Source organism: Miniopterus natalensis, chromosome 8 (genome assembly GCF_054644295.1).
Source record: "Miniopterus natalensis isolate mMinNat1 chromosome 8, mMinNat1.hap1, whole genome shotgun sequence".
In the NCBI taxonomy this organism is placed as follows: Eukaryota; Metazoa; Chordata; class Mammalia; order Chiroptera; family Miniopteridae; genus Miniopterus; species Miniopterus natalensis.
The window spans coordinates 22,878,659-22,892,463 of NC_142088.1; the positions used below are offsets into that span (position 1 = coordinate 22,878,659).

At 38.2% G+C, this 13,805-nt stretch overlaps 1 protein-coding gene across 1 annotated transcript in view; it reads left to right on the plus strand.

Annotated features, from left to right (window-relative positions):
* Positions 1–122: 122 nt before the first annotated feature.
* TRAK2 (trafficking kinesin protein 2) overlaps positions 123–13,805 on the plus strand; it is a 56,344-nt gene continuing 42,661 nt past the window's right edge. The window contains exon 1 of the mRNA XM_087819669.1: positions 123–285. The gene's annotated coding sequence lies outside the window, so the exon portion shown is untranslated. The remainder of the gene's footprint in view (positions 286–13,805) is intronic.

Consider the following 13,805-nt stretch of genomic DNA (forward strand, 5'->3'; position numbering starts at 1 on the left):
AACTACAATTCCCGGCAAGCGTGGGTTGGTGCCGTGGAGGCTGCTGGGAGAGTGGGTCTCGTCGCTCTTCCCCAATTGCGTGGGGACTGCGGCTGACCCAGTGTTACTGCAAAACTGAAGTCGCAGAGTAATGATGTTGTGAAGTCGCCGCCCGTCCCTGCCACGCCCGGGGCGGTTACCAGCTGCGGCGGCGGCAGCTTGGCTGCTGCTCTGAGGCTGCCGCCGCTTTAGAAGCTTCTCCCTGAGGGAACGCGGGCGGAGGGCAGAGGAGTCCGGGCCATTTTCGTGAGTAACCTTCCGTGCACGACCCGAACTCGCCTTTGCCACCTTCCCTGGAACGCGGTGGAGCCTTCCAGCCCCGCGCTCTTCCCGGCCCTCCGAGGTCACGCGCGGACGCCCGAGCCCAAGCCTGGGACCGGAGGGCAGGGTCCGCGCCGGGTCCCCGCCCCGCGGTGGGAAGTGGTTTGTTTCCCGAGTGTGGGGTGGTAGTGGTGGGCGCTATGCTCTGGCCTCCGGGTTCACCCCTCTTCTGAGCCTTGGCGGCCTCTGCGGGACGCTATCCATCGGACCCGCCAACCCTGAGCGATGAGCGGCTTTAGTGTCCCGCGGCTAAACCTGAAGCCTCGGTCGCCATCTGTGATGAGAACGAGAGGAGAGGGTATTGGAAAGAGCTCTTTTCATGTTGAGTTGAGTTGGACTTTGCGATTGAGTTTGAGCCAGACACCACACGTCTTTCAAAAGAGACGGTTGGCTTTAGTTTCAAGTGCAAATAATGGATATTGGCAGATGTCCTTTTCAGTGCTGGCTTAAAGATAATCTCTCAAACACTTATAAGATTTCTGGGTCATAATAGTGGATGGACTCAGTTACTTGTCCACAAACCTTTTATTTAAATCTGCAGTTTCTGCGCCATAAAATAAAACAACAAACCAGTAACCGTTTACTGGCTATTCATCAAACTAGAGAGGACCATAAGGGGTAAAATGAAATGGACTCTTTCAGTTTTTAAAAAGATATATATTTCAGTAAGTTTTTTCCCTACCTTCAAATATTTGCTGTAGAATTGGATGTGTCTGAGTTACAGTGGTCTCCAAATAGCATGCAAAGGGTGGTGACCTGACACTTGAAAACAAATTGTCAAGGACATTTGGGGGTGAGAAAGGACAGGGATGAAGACACTTTATCATCTCAGCGTTCATCCAGTTTTCTATTTTTAAAATTAAGTAATGTTCAGCATGTCTCAGACATTCAGCAAGCACACACTTTAAGGAAGGCAGTGTTTTGCTATTTTACAGGTTTTTATTCTTATGATGGAAGGGGTCAGAAAGAACAAACATTAGAATACTTTCAATCTGCTGGGCACCAAGTTATGAGCTCTGCATACATTCACTCAATCACTATAATAACTCTTTTGCACTAAATCTGAGGCTCAAAGATGTTAAGTGGAGATTCAAACCTAGATTTGCCTTGCTTCAGAGTCACAGGTCAGGTAACTTGTATCTACTTCAGAAATTATCTTGAATGCATTTATTTACCAGTGTTATTTCCCAATACTGGTTTCTACATACTTTGGACATATAGAATAAGTCCAGACCCCTACTTTTGAACAAGCTGTTCTCTCTGCTTGCAATTCCTGTGCCCCAGAGAGCTGCTCATTAATATCCTAAAAGCGCATTCCAAATCCACCCCAGTTTACTTATGTAAGACACAGGATTGGATTTTCATCTTAAAGGTCCTTTCTGGTTCAAAGTTTTAGTGAATCTGCAACTGGAAATATGAGCCAAGGAGCATTATTGTCCACTGAAAATGCTTAATATCTATAGATGTTAAGAGTAGAAAAACTTGTTTCTTAAAATTTTTATTTCAATACCCATACATGTTAAAAAACAATATAAGGAATGAGACAGATGATAATATATTATTTCATGTTTATTATGAGCTCTGTTACATCATCTGTACCAATTTTTGAACCTCTTTAGTTACCATCCTGTTTAGTTGGTAAGAAATCAGAGGCATTAAAGTAGTACATTTAAAATGACTTAATAATGGAAAGAACTAAATTATACATGGTTTCCTGTCATTTGTCCAGACCTGCAGTGTTCATGTATTAATAGGAAACATATAATGCTTACTATGTGTTAGATACCCATCTAAGTGTTTTACCTCCATTAACTTATTCTCAAAGAAGTACAATGAGATAGTTTTAAAAATTATATTAATGGCTAAAAACATTATATAAATTTCAGGTGTACAACTTTATAATACAACATCTATACACTCTATTGTGTGGTTACCACCCAGAATCTAGTCTCTTTCCATCACCTTGTATTTGAGCCCCTTTACCTTCTGTGTTCTCCTCCATGTCCCTTCCCTTCTGGTAATCACCATCCTGTTGTCTGTATCTAGGAGTTTGTTTTGTTTGTTCATTTGTTGCTTTTTGTTTTATAGCCCACATATGAGTAAAATCATGTGGTTCTTGGTTCTTGGCCTTTTCCATCTGATTTACACTAGCTATAAGTGAAATGCAAATCAAAACCACAATGCGATACTACCTCACACCCATTAGAATGGCTCTTATCAACTAGGCAAAGTAAGTGCTGGAGAGGATGTGGAGAAAGGGAGCCTCATACACTGCTCGTGTATGTAAATTGGTGCAGCCACTATGGAAAACAATATGGAGGTTTCTCAAAAAATAGAGCTACCATAGGACCCAGCAATCCCTATTCTGGGTATCTACTTGAAAAATTTGAAAACACTTATTTGTAAAGATATGTGTTCATTGTGGCATTATTTATAGTAGCCTAGACATGGAAACAACCCAAGTGTCCTTCAACAGATGATTGGATATAGAAGATGTGGTATATACATACACTAGAATACTAAATCATAAAAATAAAAAAAAAAAATGAAATATTGCTATTTGTACAACATGGATGGATATTTAGACTATCATGCTAAGTGAAATAAGTCAGATGGAAGAGGTGATTTTATAGATAGGCAACTGAAACAGAGGATTACCAAGGCCATTCAGCTCCTTAGTGGCGGAACTGGGTGTCAACCCCAGGCAATCTCAGATTTTTTACTCTTAACATTTATTGAGTACCTACTGTGTACCAACCCCACAGCTGGTTGTTTTTATTATAATTAGGTCATTTATCTTTACAACTACCTTATATAAAATGGAAGTTCAGCATTTAGTGCCTTGCCCAAAGTCACAAGATAAATGGTAGAGCCACGACTTGAACCCACATTTGCCTGTCTTCAAGACTGTTTTTTTATACTTTCTCTCAAAGCTTTATTAAATACTTTCAAGGAGCAAGACACTGCTAAGTGCTAGGGATTTAGTCTCTGCTCTTAAGAAATACAGTCTGAAAAGAGAGACAATTGTGATAGTGTAGTAATAGGATAGCAGCATACAGAGAACATCATACAGAGGTACTATGGGAACACGGAGAAAGGGCACTGAAATCTACGGTGGGAATGCTTGGGCCAGTCTCGGAAAAACAAATGGGAATTAGCCTAGATGAAGAAAAGGAGAAGGAGTTGTTATGGGCTAGATTCTGTCCCTCCAAAATTCTTGTTAAATATTGAAGCCCGAATCCCCACCACCTCAGAATGTGACTATATTTGGAGGATAGGGCTTTAAAGAAGTGATTAAGTTGAAATGAAGCCTTTAGGGTGGGTCATAATCTATTATGACTGCTATCCTTATAAGAGGAACTTTGGACACAAAAGGAGACACCAGTGATGTGTGCACAGAGAAAAACCATGTGAGGATACATGGAGAAGGTGGCTATCTGAAAGCCTAAGGAGAAACCAAATCTGCCAACACTTTGATCTTGAATTTCTAGCATCCAGAACTGTGAGAAAATAAAATTCTGTTATTTAAACTACCCAGTTTGTGGTATTTTAATAAGGCAGCCCTAGCAGATCAGTACAGGAATGTTCTATGTGAAAGAAATGACGTGCCGAAAACCTTTTAGGTGTGGCCAGGTGATTAGATTTTGTGGTACGTGGTGTTGAGGGATGAAGCTAGAGACTGGGCTGGGACCATATTAGGGCATTTTATATGAGGTGATAAGGATGTTAGTCTTTATCTTGAGGGGATGGGATGAAGGTTTGTAGCAAGGGGAACAGCGCTGCATTTTAGAGTGATTTAGAATACTCTGTGGGCCTGCGGAGGGTAAAGGTATGGGTATGACATGACTGGTGGCAAGGAGACTGGTTCAGGTGTCTGTTGCCGCAGGAAGCTGAACTAAATACTTTCTCGGGACATCAAATGTCAGACTAGAACAGAACCATTGTTAAGATAAGGAAGATTCTTAAAGGGCACAGATAATCTTTAGGGCATACATAAGAAGATTGAGGAAGAACTTGTACCTAGAGACTGACTTTGCTTTTGACATTTTGCTTTTCATAAAGCTTTATTCAACTATCACAAAATACTCATTGTTTTTCCGCTGCATTTAAGAGAAACTTTATGGTGCTTACACTGTTCTAAGCCAGGTCCTATACTTGATCTTAGTCAAAAGGCCAAGAAGAAATACGCCAAGTCCTCTGACAACCTCATGAAATATCTACTATTACTATCTCCATTTTATACATACAGATATAAAGTACAGAGAGTTCCAGTAACTTGCCTATGGTCACATAGCTAATAAACGGCAGTGTTAAGATTCACACTTAAGCTGTCTGTCTTCAGAATCGGTGCTCTTGGCCATTATACTATGCTGTTACCATATATTATTAAGATTGTCAACTACCTATAAGAGGAGGAGGGAGGAATACAAAAATAAATTGGGTATGTTTTCCATAGGGAGTATAGTTTATCGGGAGATAAGGAACAATCATAAGTTTTTGTTTTTTTAAGTGTTTTAAAGAGAAGTGAAATATTGAGAGGCCATGATTATTGGGGCTCTGGGAAAACTTAGTGGAAAAATGCATTTGAACTGACGTGTGAAGAATGGCTAGACTTTGGATATGCTGAAGGGAAAGAGGACTTTAAAGGTAGAAGCAATAGCATGAAAAAGGTATAGGATTGGGAATTTCCTGGTGTGTCTAGGAAACCAGTAAGTACAGTCCTTTGTTTTGGCTGGAATATATTGTGTGGTTGGAGAAGCCATTTGGGGAGATGGGAAAACAGCAAATGTCTGGGAAAGGGAACTCTTAGGGATTGAGGAGCAAGGAAAATTGTGAGGTTTTAAGCCAAATGATTTAGGTGTATACTAAGTGTAATGATCTTTTAGGAGAGGGTAAAGTTCATCTAGTCCCAACTCATCAGTGACAAGTCCCAACTCATCAGTGACAAGTCCTGTCTTTACTGTCTCACAAATCCCTCTGTTTCCATTCACCTTGTTTATGCCTTTGTTACAATAAATCAGGCATAATGTGATAAAATTTCTAATTATCCTCCTGTCTCTAATCTCTCCATTCCTGAAATTTATCCTCTATTCTGACTCCAGATTTATTTCTCAAATGTCACTTTTCATTTAGAAACTTGTTCCCTGTTGGATCAAGTTCAGATTTCTTAATCTGAGCTAGTCAAATTTAAAGCTTCAAGTACTTTCCCCATAATCTTTCCCACTTAACTTGCTCTGTACACTGCTGCCAAACTGGCTCTTTCTGCTATTTGCTTCGAGGCCTCTTTTTTCTTTGTCTTTCCCTACCAGATACCCCATTCTCACTATCCAAATCTTTCCATTCCTGAGGAACTCACTTAAATCGTACTCCTATGTGAAGCCAGACCACTTCAGCTAGAAAAAAACTCTCCCTCACTGACTATGTATAGAACAGTTCTGTCCTAGTACTCATCAAATATTTAACAAATCTGGTGGTGTTATCTTATTTTCTTACATTTATTTAGATTAGATCAAGTTACTTGAGCTTCTGCTATTATATTGCCATTCTTATCAGCAAGGAGGAAGAAAGGAAAAAGATAGCACCTTCCCTCTTCCTTCCTGGAAATAAATTGTAATATATGTTGTAAAAGAAACAAATTAGATGCTGAGTTAGAAAATTAGATGCTGAGTTAGAAAAAAGGTGGCAGAGGAGACTACTTTAGATAAGGTAGGCTGGTAACTTCTCCCTTTGGATGACTTTTCAACTGATACTTGAAGGGTAAGAAGTAGTTGTCATGTAAAGAACAAGAGGGAAGAGTATTCCAGGTACAGCGGACAGTTACAAAGGCCCAGAGATAAGAGAGTGTGATGAGAAGTGAAAAGAAATGACAAAAGGTCTGTGTCTGTGTGGCCGAGTATGAGCAAGGAGGAGAGCGTGCAAGATGAGGGACAAGTAGTTGGAGGCCAGACTATGCCAGACCTTGTAGACTGTGATTTGAAGTATGGATTTTATTCTAGGTATTATGGGAACCCTTGATTTATTTTTAAAAGGAATTTAGTTTTAAAAACATGATTCTTATTGCCATATGGGGAATAGAAAGGAGTAAGAGATTAACCTGGGGTCCTGTTAGGAGGTTGGTTCATCTATGAGTCTAAGAGCTGATGATGGCTTGAGTTAGGATGCTAGAAGAGGGAATGAAGAGAAGTAAGTAAATTTTATATATATACACACACACACACACACACACACACACACACGACTGCATAGAAGAGGGAATGAAGAGAAGTAAGTAAATTTTATATACACACACACACACACACACACACACACACGACTGCACAGGATTTGGTAATGAGTTGGATGTGGCAAGGTGAGAAAAAGGAGACATCTTCTGTTCAGTGAGTCAGTTTAGGGGATCATAATTAGCCTATGAGAAATTTGTGTGAAGCCCAGGAAAAAGTCTGGTCTAAGAGACAGACAGTGAGTTACTAATACTAAAGTAATTTAACCTATGGCAGTGGTTGGTTTGCAGAAAGGTAAGTGAAAAACAGCAACAATAAAGAATGTGGTCACAATTGGAATTCTGGGAAACACCAACATTTACAGATCAAGGGGAAGGACCTAAGTGATCCAATGAAAGTATTTGAGAAAGAACATTCATTGTAAGAGAGCCACAGGAGGAAAGTAGGGAGTAGTCAACAATATTGAGCCAGAGATTGACATAAGAAAACAACTAAGAAAGTATGATTGGATTGGTTGGCAGGATCTCTGATGACTGAAGGGATAGTGGTTTCAGGAAAAATCGGATTGTAGTGGGGTTAAGGTATGAATGAGAGATGGAGAAAAGTGAATGGTAAATAACCTTTAAAGAAGCATGGCTGAGAACAAAGGGCAGTAAAGGGAGGTTTTTGAAATTTTATTACCTTTTTTTAATAAAATGGAAGATTTTGAACATGATAATAGGCCAAGGAAGAGAGCGAAGCTAGTGGAGAATAAGGGATAACCAGTGGAGCAACATTTAGAGAAGGCAGGAATAGAGACTTTTAAGTGACACATTTCATTATTTTTTAACTGAGTGGACATATACACATGTAGAAAAATTAAAAAGTGTATTATGTAAAGTAAGTTTCTCTCCCCCCTCTGTCTTCCAGCTACCCAGTTCCTCTTCTAAAAGGATTGATAATTTATACTCCCATCAATAAGTGTGCAAGTGCAGGATTGAGATTATGTTTGTACTTAATTCTCAGAGTTTGGAGAGAACACTTAGCTATAGATTTTGTGGATTTATCGGTGGGAGGAATGAGGGTAAGAGAAGTAGAGAACATACAGGGTTTCAGAGATTATTGAGCATGGTGTGGTATGGAATTGTTTCAGAAAAGAGCATTTAAGAGGATAATGGAGGGAATGCCTGTGGTGTGAGACCAAGGTTGATGACCAAATTTGCAACAGCCACATTCACATCATTTTGTGACCTTCTTAGGAGAACTTAACCACTTCTTTATATTTAAAAGGCATGTCAACTTAGAAACTGTACTTCTCAAAAACTCATCACTTACATAAAGTACAGGTTTGGGGTCCAAGTGCCAAAGCTCTGCTTTCTGTTCTTACTACTTTCAGTCATTGGCATGTTGTGTGTAACGCTTTGGGGTTATTCAGGCCAGTGGTATAAATCAAAACAAAGGGAAGTTTGTTGGTTAAGAAAGAGAGCACTCTGTGTCTGAAGGAAGAAGGGAAGAAGAGGAGGCTGGAAGCCAACTAAAATGTCTCGGAGATGGCACAACTGTTCTTAAAACACACAACAACTTAAAAAAAAATTTCCCTATCTGTTCTCATCATTTTAGCTAGTACTAGGCTAAACACTGTTTTATTTTTAGTGACAAAAAACAAAAGACTGCAAATGAGATTTATATTGGCAATTGTGAAGGTGCATTTTTTTTTAACTAGGCATTTGCTCATTTCTTATTTGATATGGGACTTATTTTAAATGCAATTTATAGACAGCTGCAAATGCTCTTTGTGGAAAACATGATAAAACTAAGTGGTGAGCCAAAAATTCATTTGTAGCTTTCCTATGAAATTGACAACCAGTTCTTTTTAGTTATTACAAGAAAAGTGGGTACTGTGTTATTGCTATAAAAATGATAAATCACAGCCCTGACCAATGTGGCTCAGTTGGTTGGAACATTGTTCCGTGCACCAAAAGGTCACAGTTTCGATTGCAGGTCAGGGCACATAGCTAGGTTTTGGGTTCGATTGCAACTGATCAGTGTTTCTCTCCCCCCTCCTTCTCTCTTTCTAAAATCAATTAAAACAAACAAACAAAATCCTCAGGTGAGGATTTAAAAAAATTTTAAAAAGATAAATCACATTTTAACAGCCAACTCTTATACAGAGTTTTTCATAAAGCAAAAACAATGTTTTCTTTCAAACGTTCACTCTTAGCTTAAGATTTTGTTTTTCAAGGCAATTCATTTAGTTGATGTTGGACTGAAATGTATTAATAAGTGATGTTGTTCATTAAATTACTTCTTTAATTCAGCATATTGACAGTTTAAGTCATAAAGCTTATAGTTAGGCATGTATTGCTAGCCTACCACGTGTCAGTTGCTTTTAAGTTTTGAGCATACAAACATAAGATACCTTCATTCAGGGAGCTCACACGAGTGAGGAAGAAAGTGAGCACATAGTCTTCTGGGAGCATTCAAGAGGGGAGTCTGTAAACACCGATTAAGGAGCAAAATCACAGTGAAAAATTTTGTTTCTTAAACAATTTTTTCCATGTTTGTAACCCACTCTATATTTCTCTATAACAATTAACAGTAAAATTCTCACAAAAGAGGAGGACTTATACTTTTCTTGGGAGACAGTGAAGAAAGGACAAAGTGTATTCATGGCCAGCCTAGGGAAAAGAACACCAGGTGAGAAAGACACTTGGCGACAGTGCCAAAGGAAGAGAAGCAGGCCAACTGAATCCCTAGTGCTGGACAGATGAAAAGAAGAGGCACTGAGGAACCAGCCAGGGGCAGAAAAACAGGTCCTAAGGTTTAGCCTCAAGCAGGCTCTTTCTGGATTCTCTGATAACCTGGTTATCTGGTTTCTCAGCTAACAGCCCATTAGAAAGGGGAGAGGCACACTGACAGCAGTAAAGTGTAATGGTTGATTGCCTCACAGTGAGGCAGAAAACCAAATTAGAAGCAGACTTAAAATCTCAAAAAAATAGCAATTTAAGACCATTTAGTTTAGGGAGAAGGAGCTCTTTAAAAGTTTATAATCTTGGAAGATATTACTATAGGCACTATAATACAGTAATTGGTTAGTCATAGTAATGACCCTGAGTCATCAAATTCCATCAGTTTTTTCTATCTCAGGATTCTTCCCCCAAGAGCGGTATGTTGGACTTTTCTCATTACCATGTCTTAACTTTATTGGGAAACATCTTACTACCAATGTTTTTAAAATAAGAAAATTAAAGATTTTGTGGGTTTTTCCACAGTATTTTCCCACACCTCTCTCTAGGGAATGTTTGTTTTCAACTTCAGTGTAACTGACAGGCTTAATTGAGGTAGTACTGTACACACACTCACAGCTCTTACTGAAACTCATGCGAAGCCTGTGTAGATTTTTGCCAGTAGGGCTAAGAAAGCCTTCATTTTCAAATGCTCTCACAATCTTACGTTTCTTGTGTAATTCCCTTTCTCTCTACTACAGATTGCAGGGCTGTAACTTTACAGATTGATTTATTCATTTAATAGATGTATTTTGAATGCATGGCATTTGCAACATATTATGATATAGGTGGACTTGATTTACTGCAACAGAATTTTATTTTGATCTTTATTTCACCTGTCTTTAGCAGCTCAGAACAAGTGACAGACTTATTCCCAGTTTACAGTAATACATCTGTATTATTTTCTCCATTCTGTTGAATAGTCATTTAATGGCAAAATCATACTCAGATTTGGAGTTGTCTTATTAAAGAACATAATAAACATAAAAACACAGATCATTCTGCTTCTTTGTAAATACAGCCATCTTTGGGATTAGATGACTAATATTTTCTAAAAGCAAATGCAAACCACATACGAACAAATTGCCCTTTTTCCGTAATCAGTATTTTTTTTTTTACAGAATGAAGCGGAGAGATAAGACTGCTTTAGAATTATCTCTGAGACTTTTTCTTTTTAAAAAAAATGTATGTTTTTATTGATTTTAGTGAGAGAAGAAGGAAATGGGAGAGAGGGAGAGAAACATCAGTCAGCCAAACTACAGTCCCCCACACTCCCAGTTTCCCCACACTCGCAGTTTCTCCCCATAGTGCTCAGAGGCGAGAGGCCCCAGCTCTGGGTTTGATTCTTGGCTCTTACCAGCTTGGCTCTCATTAACCTGTAACCTTCGATATTCTCTATCTATAAGACCATGACAGTAATGTCCACATCATGGGGTAGTTGTGAGGATGAGAGTGAATCATGTTCCATAAAGCAAAAACAGGTTTCTTGGGAGAAGAATAGATAAAGTCAATGCCTAGCTCATAGTAAGTGCTTCATCAGTGTTAGCTATTATTAGGAAAGACTGAATTTGGAACAGAATTGAGAATCTATTTCTCTGTCTTGTATTTTCCATTTGAAGCACAGAGCTCTTCTGTCCTTATTATCAATTGTTTACCATTATAAGCCAGTCTCAGAAAACTTCTGTAGTTCTAGTTTCATTTGGTATATTCTACAGTAAAGTCATGAATTTAACAAAGAGGTTTTGCTTTTTGCTCAAGTGTCAAAAGAGCTAGTTTCTGCTCAGGAAAAGTTTCACAGGGCAGTAGTGTCTTCTCTTCAATTGTTCAGGTCTAGAAACTGAAGTTTTCAGTGTACTTAGTTGATCAGACCTGGAGAAAAATATACACTAAGCATACTCACTAAAGAATGATAAAGATGCCAGAGTCTGCTCTTAATATACAGTGGAACTGTCAGGTGGACCACATGTTTTAGTTCCCATAGTATATTTTTCCCTTATAGGAAAATCTGCATGAGAAACCAAATTACCAGAAGTTTTTTCCTGTGTGTGCATTTAGAGGTGGGAGGACATTTGAAGCATAACAGTATGCTAAGGGGAAGGGTGGGCTGAGTTAGCAGTATGAGTTCCAAGAACCTCAATAGCTTAGAGTAGAGAATGAGGGCTGAGGTTGGAGGACCAGGTGCGAAGCTATTGCTGTAGCCGGGAACAGAGAGAAGGGCTTGAGAAGGCTATAGCAATAGGCTTGGAGAATAACTTGACAGTAACTGGTAACTACATGTAAAGCAGGGATTGAAGAGAAGAAAGATGACTTGGGTTTTTGGCTCTACTGAGCAGGTGAATTGATAATACAGTATTAGCTAATTAGTAAAACAAGAAAAAACAGATTTCATGGGAGAAGGATATTGAGTTCAGTTTAGAATGTGATAAATTTGTGGTATTAATATTAAGTTGATATTGAGAGTTTCAGTTTAAAGTCAAGAAATGCTAATTTGGGCTGAAGACAGAGACTTGGGGAATCATTATCATATAATTAGAAATAAATGCCTTTGAAGTAGATGAGATTTATGTGTAGAGAAAGGAGAGGGCCCATGATAAAATCCTGAAGAACTGGGGATACTAGCTATTAAAGGCAGGTGGAGGAATAGAGTTCCTAAATTTCCTTAGCCACCTAGTTACCAACCCATCAAGCTCGTTTGAGAATCTTGTTTCCTGAGTTGCAGATAGCCAACAGCCATATCTCAAAATTTTTATCTGTTCTTATTTTGTTCCTGAATTTCATTGGCAAACCAAAAATCATCCATTACATGTCAGTTTTCTCTCTAAAGGTAACCTTATGAAGTTGTGGAATTGATTGTGACAACTGGTTTGGAAAATAATGAGTCTTATGTCTAAACCATAATATAATTTGAACTTTTTTTTGCCTAGTAGAATTACATTACTAAAATGGTTATACATCTTAGATAGGTAAAATTCTAGACTCATTCTAGAATTATATATGTTTATAAACATGTTTATATAATAAATATTCTACCCTGACATCACTCACTCTCATTTTAAGTTACACCCTGTTTCTGGTCATTTAAGATTGCACGTCCTGGTGCCACTGATTACTTTGTTGATCTGAAGAGCTGTGTTGCCCACAGTTTTTCTTTTGGCACCTTTTAGAAACGTCTGCTTCTGAAGACCTTAAGTATTATAAATTTAAAATAAAGATTTAGGATCATCATAAGCCAGCAAAAGCAAGTTTGCATTTGATTCTTAGAGGGGAGAAAAATGAAGACACAGACTTTCTACCTATTGAAATATTTCTGTTTTTAAAATTTATATTTACTTACTGCTGTGTGAAAGTGCTGCTTCAAGGGGCTTCTTAGCTATTTGATTTGAAGATAAGTCCTGAAGAACAGATTACACAGTAATACTATTATGTCTGCCAGCATGATTATATCTGTTCATTTTATTTCTTAATCTGTGTAGTGTCTTTAGGTTTTCAGGTGATGGTGACTCTCAATTTAATTTACTAGCTAAATTTTGCCAGTCAGCATTGAAAAAAATGCTGTCTAATTTGGTTGGGAAATTTTTTTGGTTCTAGAAGTATAGTAGTTTAGTACCCACAGAATCTCTTATATAAAATGCCTCAGCTCAAGACATTATCCCCCCTCCCCCCGTTTTTAGTTAAGAGAACAAACTCCACAAACTCTGTAATGCCATTTACTCTGCATTACTCAATTTTGAAGACTTACAATTTTTTTCTCTTGTTTTCAGTCAAAAGGACATAATTTTCTATGTTTGAAAAAGATTTAAAAATATAATAGCTATGATGACTTTGTTAATATCCTGGATATAAATTGACAGCAACTTCTCTTGTGAGCAAATATTTTAATATGCCATAACCCAAATGTCAGCTGAGTGTCTGGACTTTAAGTGCTAAATAGTTGTTTTGAACCTTCAGTTTCATGTTATAGGGAAGCCAAAACTCTCCCTAGATTTCTGCAAATTCCTGGTGTTCTTGTGGCCTTTGAGCTACTGCCATCTGGGTGGGACTTCTTTCCCTTACCTTCTCTCTCCCTCTCCAGAGAAAGAGAGAGCATTTATTTCCCTAATCTCATTCAGAAGATTTTAGCTTGCTTATTGATACTACACCATAAATGGGTTTTCCATGTATTTTTCCAAACAAAAAGCATTTCTTTCCTTAGAGGAGCTCTGCTGTTCTATGTTAAAATGATGAAATGTGCTCCTTATTAGATATAACTTGGTAATAGTAACCCTTCAAGTAACTATTATTTTCTTCATTTATCAAACTTTCATGTATTTAAATAGTTCATACTAAACTCAGTCTCCATTCTTTAGAAGTTATTTAAAAAACCACCCTATCTTAAAAGCTTTTGCAATGTTAGAATTGAATATACTATATAGCTCTTTTGCCAGATGGTACATAGAAGACAGTGAGTGCTCTCTTAAAA